General features: G+C 43.8%; 1 long non-coding RNA gene across 2 annotated transcripts; it reads right to left on the bottom strand.

Annotated features, from left to right (window-relative positions):
• Nucleotides 1–2438: 2438 nt before the first annotated feature.
• LOC137150848 (uncharacterized) lies at nt 2439–9783 on the bottom strand. 2 transcript variants are annotated; one of them, XR_010919097.1, is made up of 3 exons: nt 9693–9783; nt 3956–4257; nt 2439–2720 (listed from the first exon to the last, which is right to left on the bottom strand). It is a non-coding gene; the product is annotated as an uncharacterized lncRNA (long non-coding RNA). The 2 variants fall into 2 exon arrangements; XR_010919096.1 differs by having other exon boundaries at nt 3956–4378; nt 9693–9735.
• Nucleotides 9784–10051: the final 268 nt, after the last annotated feature.

The raw sequence follows: 10051 nt of genomic DNA, 5'->3' as shown, positions 1-10051 counted from the left end.
GTAAGCAATTTTCTTTTCTAGTAAGCTGAAATTTAGTTTTTGAAAAACAATACTAACTTCAAAATATACAGTGAAGAATAAAGTACGGACACTGGTCTAATTAAATGTATCCCGTTACAGCATATTAAAAATAGCTCTAAAACCAGAAGCTGGTGCTTCAACTCTGGGCTGCATAGCCCCTTAAGTAGCTGTCAGCCCTTTCATCTGTGTGCATGACATACAGGAGCATTCACATTCTAACTTGTGAAGTTTTATATTTCTGGAGCTTATTAGGTTTAACCTTCATAAACTCTCGCAAGAAAATGGAATACAGGATAATGTCTCATGGTCAAGACAAATTTCTTTAAATCACAAGGTCACCTCGTGCTTCAGCAAAGAAAAAAACAAAACACAAGAACAAATTCACTTAGAAAAAGAAAGGTGCAAATGACATAACTACAGAGCACTGAACAGGGAAGCATTGATGTGTAGCTTCCAGCTACACTATATATATATATACACACACACACACACACACACACACATATATATACACATACACACACACACACGCGCGCGCACACACACACACACACACACACACACACACACAGCATGATCTTGCATGGAAAAGCTGACTCTGCAGTTTTTTGGTTAGAATCTGTTTAGTGGGAGGGAGAGAGGGAGAGAGAGAGAAACTGGGTAAGCTAGTAAGCATATTGACTGAAGTAATGTAAACAATGAGATGTTAGTCTTAATGCTATCAAAGATGAGAAGAGCTCTCAAGTTGCAAGTAACAGATGAAGAAGATATTTACTAATTATGCAACTTCATTTGACGCACCCATGAGATCATCCTTTCATGAAGAGCAATCTCCCTTGATAGCGAGAGCTAGAGTTTGATACAGTTGGTTGATATGGTTGGTGCCAGGTACCAACATAAAGGATTTTATATTTTGAGTATGTTTAATGTGATTTAAACATTTTATACATGTACCAGCCACATTAAAAACAGAACATGCTTATCTATAAATGAAAACATTTAAAAATGAGTAATGAGATATGGTCAGGGCTAATATGGTCACCTTCCCAGATTTCATAAAAAGCGTGAAACATCCTTGAAAAACAAGTTTAACCATAACGCTGCTGCTGACACTGCTATATTTGTTAAGAAGGGTGGGGTGGTGCTCAGGGTCCCCAAACTCTTCTGCAGAGGGTATTGGACAGAAACCAGCAGGGCAGAAAGGAAGGCAGCACAGGCCATGCTTTGTTTCAGAGTACAGTAATGGCTGCATTGGTGTGTGGTCCTCTCCCTGACAATGCTACTGTGCATCTCTCTGAACCATTAAGGCAGTTGAGTTCCTCTGGAATGATGCCAGGGACTGAGTGCAAGAGAGTTAGAGAGAACTTGTTCTTCGCTGAAGGGATTGAGTTGGGCCCAGCATTCCAACAGAAGCCAGAGAATCACAACCCAATATTTATCTTAATGCTGTCCATTTTTCAAATATTATATGCCAATCCTAGATTCAGAATCAAGGGTATGTCATTCAACAAAACATGTAAAACAGACTAGGACAAGTAGTGTGCAGAGTGAAGGGCAGAGAGGTAGAATTACTCCTTTTTAAAATACCATGAATGAGAGGCTCAGCTGGTGTAAATTGGTGCAACACCAAGTAAGTCAATGCAACTATGCCAATTTACATCAGCTGATGTTCTGCATTTCCAACTTTGTCCTTTAGACTAATAAATTTAAAAAAAAATAAAGATTTGAAATCTGAAAATGCTCTAAGTTTAGGTCACCCTAAAATGATTAATTAGAGATGGGTCCAAACCAGGCCATTTGATCTGAGCATCACTGAACTTTGGTGCACGTGGTCCAGATCACACATTCAAACTACAATGAATGGTTCCATTCTCTAAAACTGACTAAACCAAAACTCTGGAACCCAACACTCCTGCCATTTGGGAATTCTCAAACTGCAGATCTGAATTTTGCAGCTCTGGCTCATCTATTGATCTAATAGGTTTGGATTATTTTCCTTATATTATTGATACATGCTTAGTGTTAGCTCTAGAGAAAACAGTGTTAAATTAGGGTTGAGACCTTTGAGTCATGATTCCCAGTCCTGTTAAATCATCAGTAGATTACAGCAAAGATAGACTTCTTTCCTGGGTCATATAAATTATCTGTTCCTTGCCATTATACCTATTATAGAATTTGGATTCTTTTTTGTACATGTAATTTAAAGACAAACTGATATTATAATAAGAATAACATTCAGCAGGGAGGGACATCTTTTGATATAATTAAAAATATGCAAGAACTTCCAAATATTAAGAAAACCTTTATACTCCTAGTAACCATTTAGCTCCTCCTAAGTGAATTACAGGAGTTCTTTCTGAGCTGTGATGCTAATCAGCTATTGTCACTCAAGGCACATAAGTGGACATGGAGTTATAAAACACTGCTTTATTTGATAAATGACATTTCCCACTAGTATTAAAGACAATTTCTACATATCAGTTGTCATGTTTCACCTTATATTTGAAATGAAGTGCATTGATGCTATAGCTAAACTCATGAGAATGCAGATCCATCATTTTAACCTTCTTCACAATTTTAACTCCCAGTTTAGCAAATATTGAAAATAGCAGAGAAAACTACACACAGATGGAAAATGTGAAACACTAGCTGACCTTTTCACATAAGCTCCGTTGTTGCAAGTCCTACACATCTTTGAGCTGCAAAAGAAAGTCAGATTCTTGTAGAAATAAAATAAATTAAAAAAAAAAACCACACATACCAGTCATTTGGAATATCCTCTGTGGCAGTTGCTAATAATTTGAGTATAATAAGTGGCATAAAACATTTTGAATGAACAGCTGTAGATACAGTTGTATTACAGATGCTGTACCTATTTTTGAGCAATGAGTGAATTTGGAGAAAGGGGCCAAATCTTCTGAGTACTGAGCTACCAGTGACTTTATGAAGGTGCTCATCCTCTTATAGGACTAGACTCAAGGGAGAAGTTTAGTTTAGGAAGGGAAGGAATTTTGCTGTGTTATTTAGATTATAGGTGCCTTATTAGCCTTTTAAAGTCTTGAGGGATTTAAAATGCAGTACTGTTTGTAAAAGTCCAACAAGTGTAAAATAAGGAAAATTTATATTACCTTTACAAGTGATTAATATATATGGGCATAAGTAGGTCAAAGAGCTACCTCTGAATATGACAAGAGATACTACTTGTTAATGAAAAAAAATAGGACTAAAACTACACTTTGCTGAGTATATCTGGTTTCATTCAGAAAATTAAGCTTCAGCTTTCATGTGAGTGTCACCTTAAATTGATTTCTAGGCTTTTCCAATCAATCTTCACACACTAGACTGCTAATTCTGAGTTACATCATCCATTTGACAGTCCACACAGTGGATTAAGTGTGAAATCATGCAAATAGAAGTCACAAATCACAAAAGAAGAGGTTAGCCTTTGGCATGCTTAGTTGACATCTCTTGAGAAATTTCTCAGAAACTGTTCATAGCATAGATCTTCACCAAGATTGAAGTGCACTATAGCAAATCCCAGTGGTCCAGCCTAAACCTCTCTACCTTCGTGCAGTAATTGCCAACAGGTCAGGAAAAATTATTTCCTCTAGAAACCAAATTATCAAAATAGCTTCAAGTGATTTCCAAAGTGGAATTTGGAATTATGACTCTCTGGCTTATTAAAGTATTGATAGTTGTGATATTGAGTTGCACTAGGAAGTTTCACATCATTTCTAAGTAATGCTGTAGTATGTAGAAGTAGTAAAAAAACAAGCAAATAAAATAGGGAAGTTTGCTGTTTGATCTATTGATTTCCCCCAGAATTAACACAGTGGTCAGCTGCAGTAAATCAGTGCAGCTCTATTTACTTCAGCTATGTCAGTGGATACCAATTGAGTGTGTGGTGTTCTAAATAAATAAAAATACATTTTACCTTGTGCTGTCCTCTTCAAATATGCTGAAAGTCTTTACAAACTGAGGGCTAATTCCTGCCCTGGGGTATGCTGGAGTGCAAGGCTGGGAAAAGGGAGCCCTTCCCACTGCACACACAGCCATGCAGGTCCCTCCCAAGTTCACAGGATGCTTGGTTAAAATGCTGGAGGATGCACTGTGTCCCCAGGCTGGGCCTTGCCAGAACTGGCATCAAACAGCAGGAATTCACCAGCAGATGGTTGGGTATGTTCATTTCTGTTGCTCAGAGAAGCAGCAGAAAATTCCAACCTCTGGATTCTTGTCCTGTACCCAGAACAGACCTTGAATTCAGCTTCGAAACAAGTGTTTGCTGCCCATTCCTGCAAAACACTAACTATAACGGATTCCTGTTCACCAGAGTCACACTGCTATACACAGGGCTGGCCTAAAGATTTTAGAGAGAGTGGGAGAAATGATGTGTTGGAATACATACCAAACTTAGCAACTCAGTTTTATGTTACAACCGTGTGTGGTATTTTATGTCTTCCTAGCTTTCTGCTGCAGAAATGGAGCCCAGTTACTTTCTCCTTTCAGTCATAGGGATCAGTTCATGTCAGTATACTTTTATTTATTATTTAGAGCTATTTTCACTTTTAAATAAAAAAGGGGGGCCATAACTTCTGTGCCACAGGACTCAAAGGCTAACTCTGAGTATCCCTATGTCAGAAAATATGCTGGGCAGCATATCTGAATTTCATTTACTGAACTAGCAATATGTGGTGCTGCATATAGGTCATTAGGCTGAGAGTCAGCAGTCCTGGATTCTATTGCTGGCTCTGCCACTGATTTGCTGCGTAACCCTGGGCAAGTCACTTCTGTTCTCTGTACCTTCATTGAGGTCAAACTAGGTGATTGAGTGGTCCCTTCTGGCCTTAAACTCTGTGAAAATGGACACAGTATATTCAAGCTTATATATATTTTTAAAATATATAAAAAAAGACCCCTATCTACTGCGTAACTGCCCTTCTCTGCCCATTTGTTCCATGGAGCAGATAAGGTGCAGCCATGTTCTCTCCCTGATCACAGGGCTGAGAGTCTGGGGAGCCATTTCATGGCTCAACCAAGGGCAGCTTCTCTCCCTCCTCTTTGCTTCCCTGCATTTCCATTGCATAAGGCAAAGGCAGTGTTAAGCCCCAAGGCCTTTGGAGAAGGAGGGGCTTGATGGATGGTAGGGAGCTTTGTAGTCCTTGATTGATGGGTGTCTATTTATGGTTTGTTACTTTAAATCACCATGCCTCTGTTGCTACTCCTAGGGCATTGCAGCTTCCATGCCACCCCTTATGTTGGCTGGTGCTTAGACAGCACATGCCACACTCTTGGTAAATAGATTGCTATGGAGCAGCTCCCTGCTTGGTTTGAGCCCAGACCTGCAGACCCTGCTGCAAGAGCAGACAACCCTACACGGAGAACATTTTGCTATTAGCTCCCTGTCTTTTAAACGGGGAGTGATCAAACTTGAGAGCTTCCATTTATCTGTAGTAATATGGCACAGGGGATGAGGCATTCCTTCAAGTCAGACAGCGTGAAGCCATTTAGGGATTTCTGGATCCAAATAACAGAAACACGCAGCTAGTGCAGAACACAGAGTACCTGGGCAAACGCTTAAGGAAAAAGGTCTAAGGGACAAAATAAATGTCTTTGTTGACTTTCAAATCTGCCAAAGCACGGTCTTCACCTATGGATTAGGGACCTGAGAGGATTCTGGGAATGTGTCAGACAAATTTGCAAGCTTGAAAATCCATAAGGACCTGATTGCATGCCTACAATAATCTATGTTATCTTAATTACACTATGAACATTGTAAGCAAGATAAGAAAGGTAAAATTTGTTTTACACCCTAGGATATTTTCAGTTTCAGTAACTATCCTTAACAAAAGCATCTATTAGTATAGGCTATAAAGAGGTAAAAATAGTATTGGACTACAATTTTGCTAACAAAAAAATTGGTTGATAACCATCCAGGTTTTCAGAATCAAATATAATAGAAAATAACTGATGCTTAACCACTATTTTGGGAAGGGACTTTGTTTAGACTTTTGACTAAATGTCCCTCAGAATAAGGCCTCACTTGTGCCAACTGGTTATGAGCTCTGCTGTTGCTAATAGAGGAAAAGCAACCCAAAATTAAAGCACAAGACAATTGCTTATATACCGGTTCAGTAAGGTCTCCATACCCGTGGATCTATAGCAGTCAGCCTTTTAACTTTACTTCCCACCAAGTTTATTAACCCCAAGATCCGATTAACATAGCTATGTTTAGGATAAATTGTGTAAACTGAGTGATATTCAAGAGGCTTGCATACTTCTTTCATCTCTGCACGCATAAAGAACTTGAAAAGTTGTCTGCATCAGGCATTAAGTCTCCAACTCAGGCCTAGAGTGCTGCAAAGTAAGCACCTTATCTGCTGTACCACAAAACCCCAAGTTAAGGGTACTGTTGCTAATATTCCACCAGGAGAAGCTACACCCACTGACTCAGCAGGGTGAGATGACTAACAGCAGACTGCTGATTGGACACCACTGAGTATAAAGCTTCCTGTTCCTGTCCCATCCCAGCCCATGCATAACCAGGTACCCAGTTTCAGGAGATGGTCAGTTAACTGATTTGGGTTGTCACCCAAGAGAGTCTGTATTCCTGATAACCAGATATTTGCTTAGCCATCAGCTCAGTTATTATTATCAACAGAAGCTGACATTGCACACAGGTGGATTGGAGGATGGACATGACTAGAGACTTTTCTTGGTGCACTAGCAGGCACCCAAAATGCTGGAAAATGGATAGACACCTTTAACTGTCTCAGGTACTTGATGTCACCAGAACTCCCAAGTGGTTGGCTCAGAATGTCAGTCTTCCAAGTTTGTTTGGCTTTTGGGAAACAATGGGATGAAGGGGACAAGCCCTTTTATCCCATTTCTTCTGGGTGGTCCAACTTAGTTCCTCTTCCTGGAGATGCTGTCGCAGACCAGTCAGATGGTGACCCATAGTTCTGCTAAATATTTGTAATATCCAGCCAAAATGAGAATAGTCTTTTCACCATCCAATCAGGGAACAAGGCATCATCTTGGAGTTCTTGCAACTGGGGTTAGAATTTTCCAGAATCTTGGTGCAAAACATCTTGCACACTAGCTTGTGTAAAACGTGTTAGGCCATAGCTCTTGGTACAACCACCTTAGGAAATACATTGAACACTGGCTGGTTTGCTTCAGTCAGCAATTTATCTCCACAAATACTTTCCATGGACTCCTTTGTGGAACATCCCATAGCCAACCTTACATGCTATGCTTGGTCAAGTTGCAGTTTCTCCATGTAAAGGGGTCCATGCTTCCCCCATGCTGCTCCGGGATTCTTCTCCCACAAACCACATACAGATGCAGCTTTGTGCTCCCACTAGTGCTCTTCATTCAGGTTTGTCTTCCCACCACCAACTATGTACAGATACAATCCCAAGTCAGGGGCCACAGTCTCCGCCACCAGATCAGGGCAGCTCACCTCCAGTTTCTCCCTCTCAGGAAGGCCTCTCACCTCTTCTGGCTACTGCTCCTATTTCCTTCCTTCAGTGAGCCTCTGGTCAGCCCCTGAGCTCCTTCCTATAGCTTTTATAGGGCCTGTCTAATGAGCTGCTCCTCGTTAGCCCAGACCCTGCAGGCTCACTCAGCTGGTTCCATTTCCAGTTTAATTAGGACTCCAGTGGCAGGGGCTTGTCTTAACCATCAGTGCTCTGCCAGCCCTGTCACACATCTCCCTGCTTATGAACTGCCAGGTTCACTAATCCCTGCCCCATCTGTCCTCTCCCTGGAGGATTCGAGCAGAGAAGGGCCACCCCCTCTATGGGGTGACTTGCAGGGGCTACCTTTTTTTGTTCTTTTACCCCACAGCTGCAGAAAGTGCATTGCATGGGGGCCAGGTGGCCCCACAACTCTGCAGCTGCCCCCATAGGTTGTCACACCAATCACTACCCTGCTCTCCCCCTTTTGCCCCCCATCTCTGAGGGAGTTCAGGTTCCATCCTGACCTCCCCCAGGACTTCCAGGATCTCAGGCTTCTCGGGGCCACCCATCAGGGGTTGCACTGGTAGGGGTGCGCTAGCCCATCTCCCTTTTCCACAGGACCTGGGTTAGCCATTCTCCCAGTCTCCTTTTCTTCCATGCTCTGCTGTCTAGGGTCTTTGTCGGGGTTCCTTAACTCCTGAGGCTCTCCCCTCCTTCTGGGAACCTCTCCCCTTTTCACCCTCTGGTTGATTTTCCCTCTAGGGAAAGGGCACCAGTCCATGCCTAGCACTACTGGGTATCGTAGGCCCTTTACTACCTCAACCCACTTCCAGTAGAATCTGCCCTGCATCTCCAGGGACACTTGGGCCACCACGCAGGACTTCCTGGCCCCATGGGATACATTTCGAGCTGTCTTCTCCTCCCCGAGAGTATCCATTGTGGCTTCAGCAGCCCCCCTCAAACAAGCAAGCAAGCAGTGGTCGTATCCACCGGACCCCTGGGGGACTTTCTCCCCATCCTCACAGGGATGGTGGACAACTTCAGGGCCTTGGCTCGCCCTCCAACCTTAGTGCAACCACAAAATTCAGCAAAGCCACGTCATCTGGGGAGGGGGGGAAGCCATTTTTCTTATGCCCTGGCCATCCACATTACCAGCAGACCAGCTGCCCTGGCTCCACTTGCAGCTGCTCAGGGCTCCTCCCTTTTCCACTCCAGGCCCTTCCCGAGGGTTAGAGCCCTGGGCTTCCAGTCCTGCCCTGGTCCAGTGGACCTTCCCTCTGGGGCAAATCTGTCTCCACGTACGCTTCTGTGAGTTTGACTGCCACATCTACTGTCCCTGGTAGATACCACCTAACCCACACCTGCACACTTTCCAGCAGGCTATGTAAAAATTGTTCGAGGACTATCATGTCCATTACCTTCCCTTTGGTGTGGACCTCAGGTCTCAGCCAGTGGGTGCCCCAGTCCATAAGTCTCTGGGCAAAGGCTTGGGGCCGCACACTCCCAGCCACTTGCATCTTCTGGTGGGATTTTCAGCCGACAGGCTGACCCTATCAAGGACGACTGCTCTTACCGCCTCAGTCCCTAGCTTGCTCCTCATTTAAGGCCATATAAGCTGCCTGAGCTTCATTGGCCAAGTACGGTGCCAACCGTAGGGTCCAGATGGCTCTGTCCCGCCCCGCAGCCATGGCTACTCACTGAAGTGTACCCAGGAAGGCATCCAGGTCATCTGCTGGGCCCCTCTTACATAGTCCCAGACTGAGGAGGGGGCCTGCCATCCCACACCGCAGGGCTCACCATTTGCTACCGTAGCTGCTGCTAGCACTGGTCTGCTCCAGAATAAAATCCTGCAGGCTTTTCTGCTGGTGAGCCTACCAGGTGAGCAAGGCCTGTCTCTCCGACTGCTGGAAATTTTGCATAGCCTGCTGCATCTGTTTCTGCTGTTTCACCAGCCATTACAGGGTCTCCTCCATCTTTGCACTACTAACCATGTTCGCTGGCTTCTGGTCCCAGACAAGACCCCACGTGTAGAGGGGTCCATGCTTCCCTCTTGCTGCTACAGGCTTCTTCCACAAACCACATGCAGATACAGCTTCATACTCCTACTAGTACTCTTTATTTACAGTCTTGTCTTCCCACCACCAACTATTTACAGCAACAGTCTCTGGCCTGGGGCTACTCAGGCTCAATCACTAGATCAGGGCAGCTCACCTCTACCTGAGGTTTCTCCCTCTCACCCCTTCCAGCTACAGCTCCTACTTCCTTCTTTTAGTGAGCCTCTAGTCAGCCTAGTGGGTGTCCCCCTGCTATAAGGCCTGTCTAATATGCCTCACAGCTGCTTCTCATTAGGTGCCTCCCCGGGCCCCGCCCCCCCCAGGCTCATTCAGCTGGTTCCATTCCCCATTTAATTAGGGCTCCAGGGGCAGGGGGCTGGCTTAACCCTCAGTGCTCTGCCAGCACCCTGTCATACTCCATCAACACTCTGCTAGCTGCTGAAATGTCCTGTTTAAAGGTCATATCATTTATACAAAGTTTTTCCACATTCTTTGAACTTGTTTTAACTGTCCATT

This window comes from Emydura macquarii, unplaced genomic scaffold (assembly GCF_026122565.2).
Source record: "Emydura macquarii macquarii isolate MOO-44397 ecotype Brisbane River unplaced genomic scaffold, CSIRO-AGI_Emac_v2 contig_1027, whole genome shotgun sequence".
NCBI classification, from domain to species: Eukaryota; Metazoa; Chordata; order Testudines; family Chelidae; genus Emydura; species Emydura macquarii.
The sequence above is the reverse complement of the archived record's forward strand: the minus strand, read 5'-3'. Positions and strand labels throughout refer to the sequence as shown.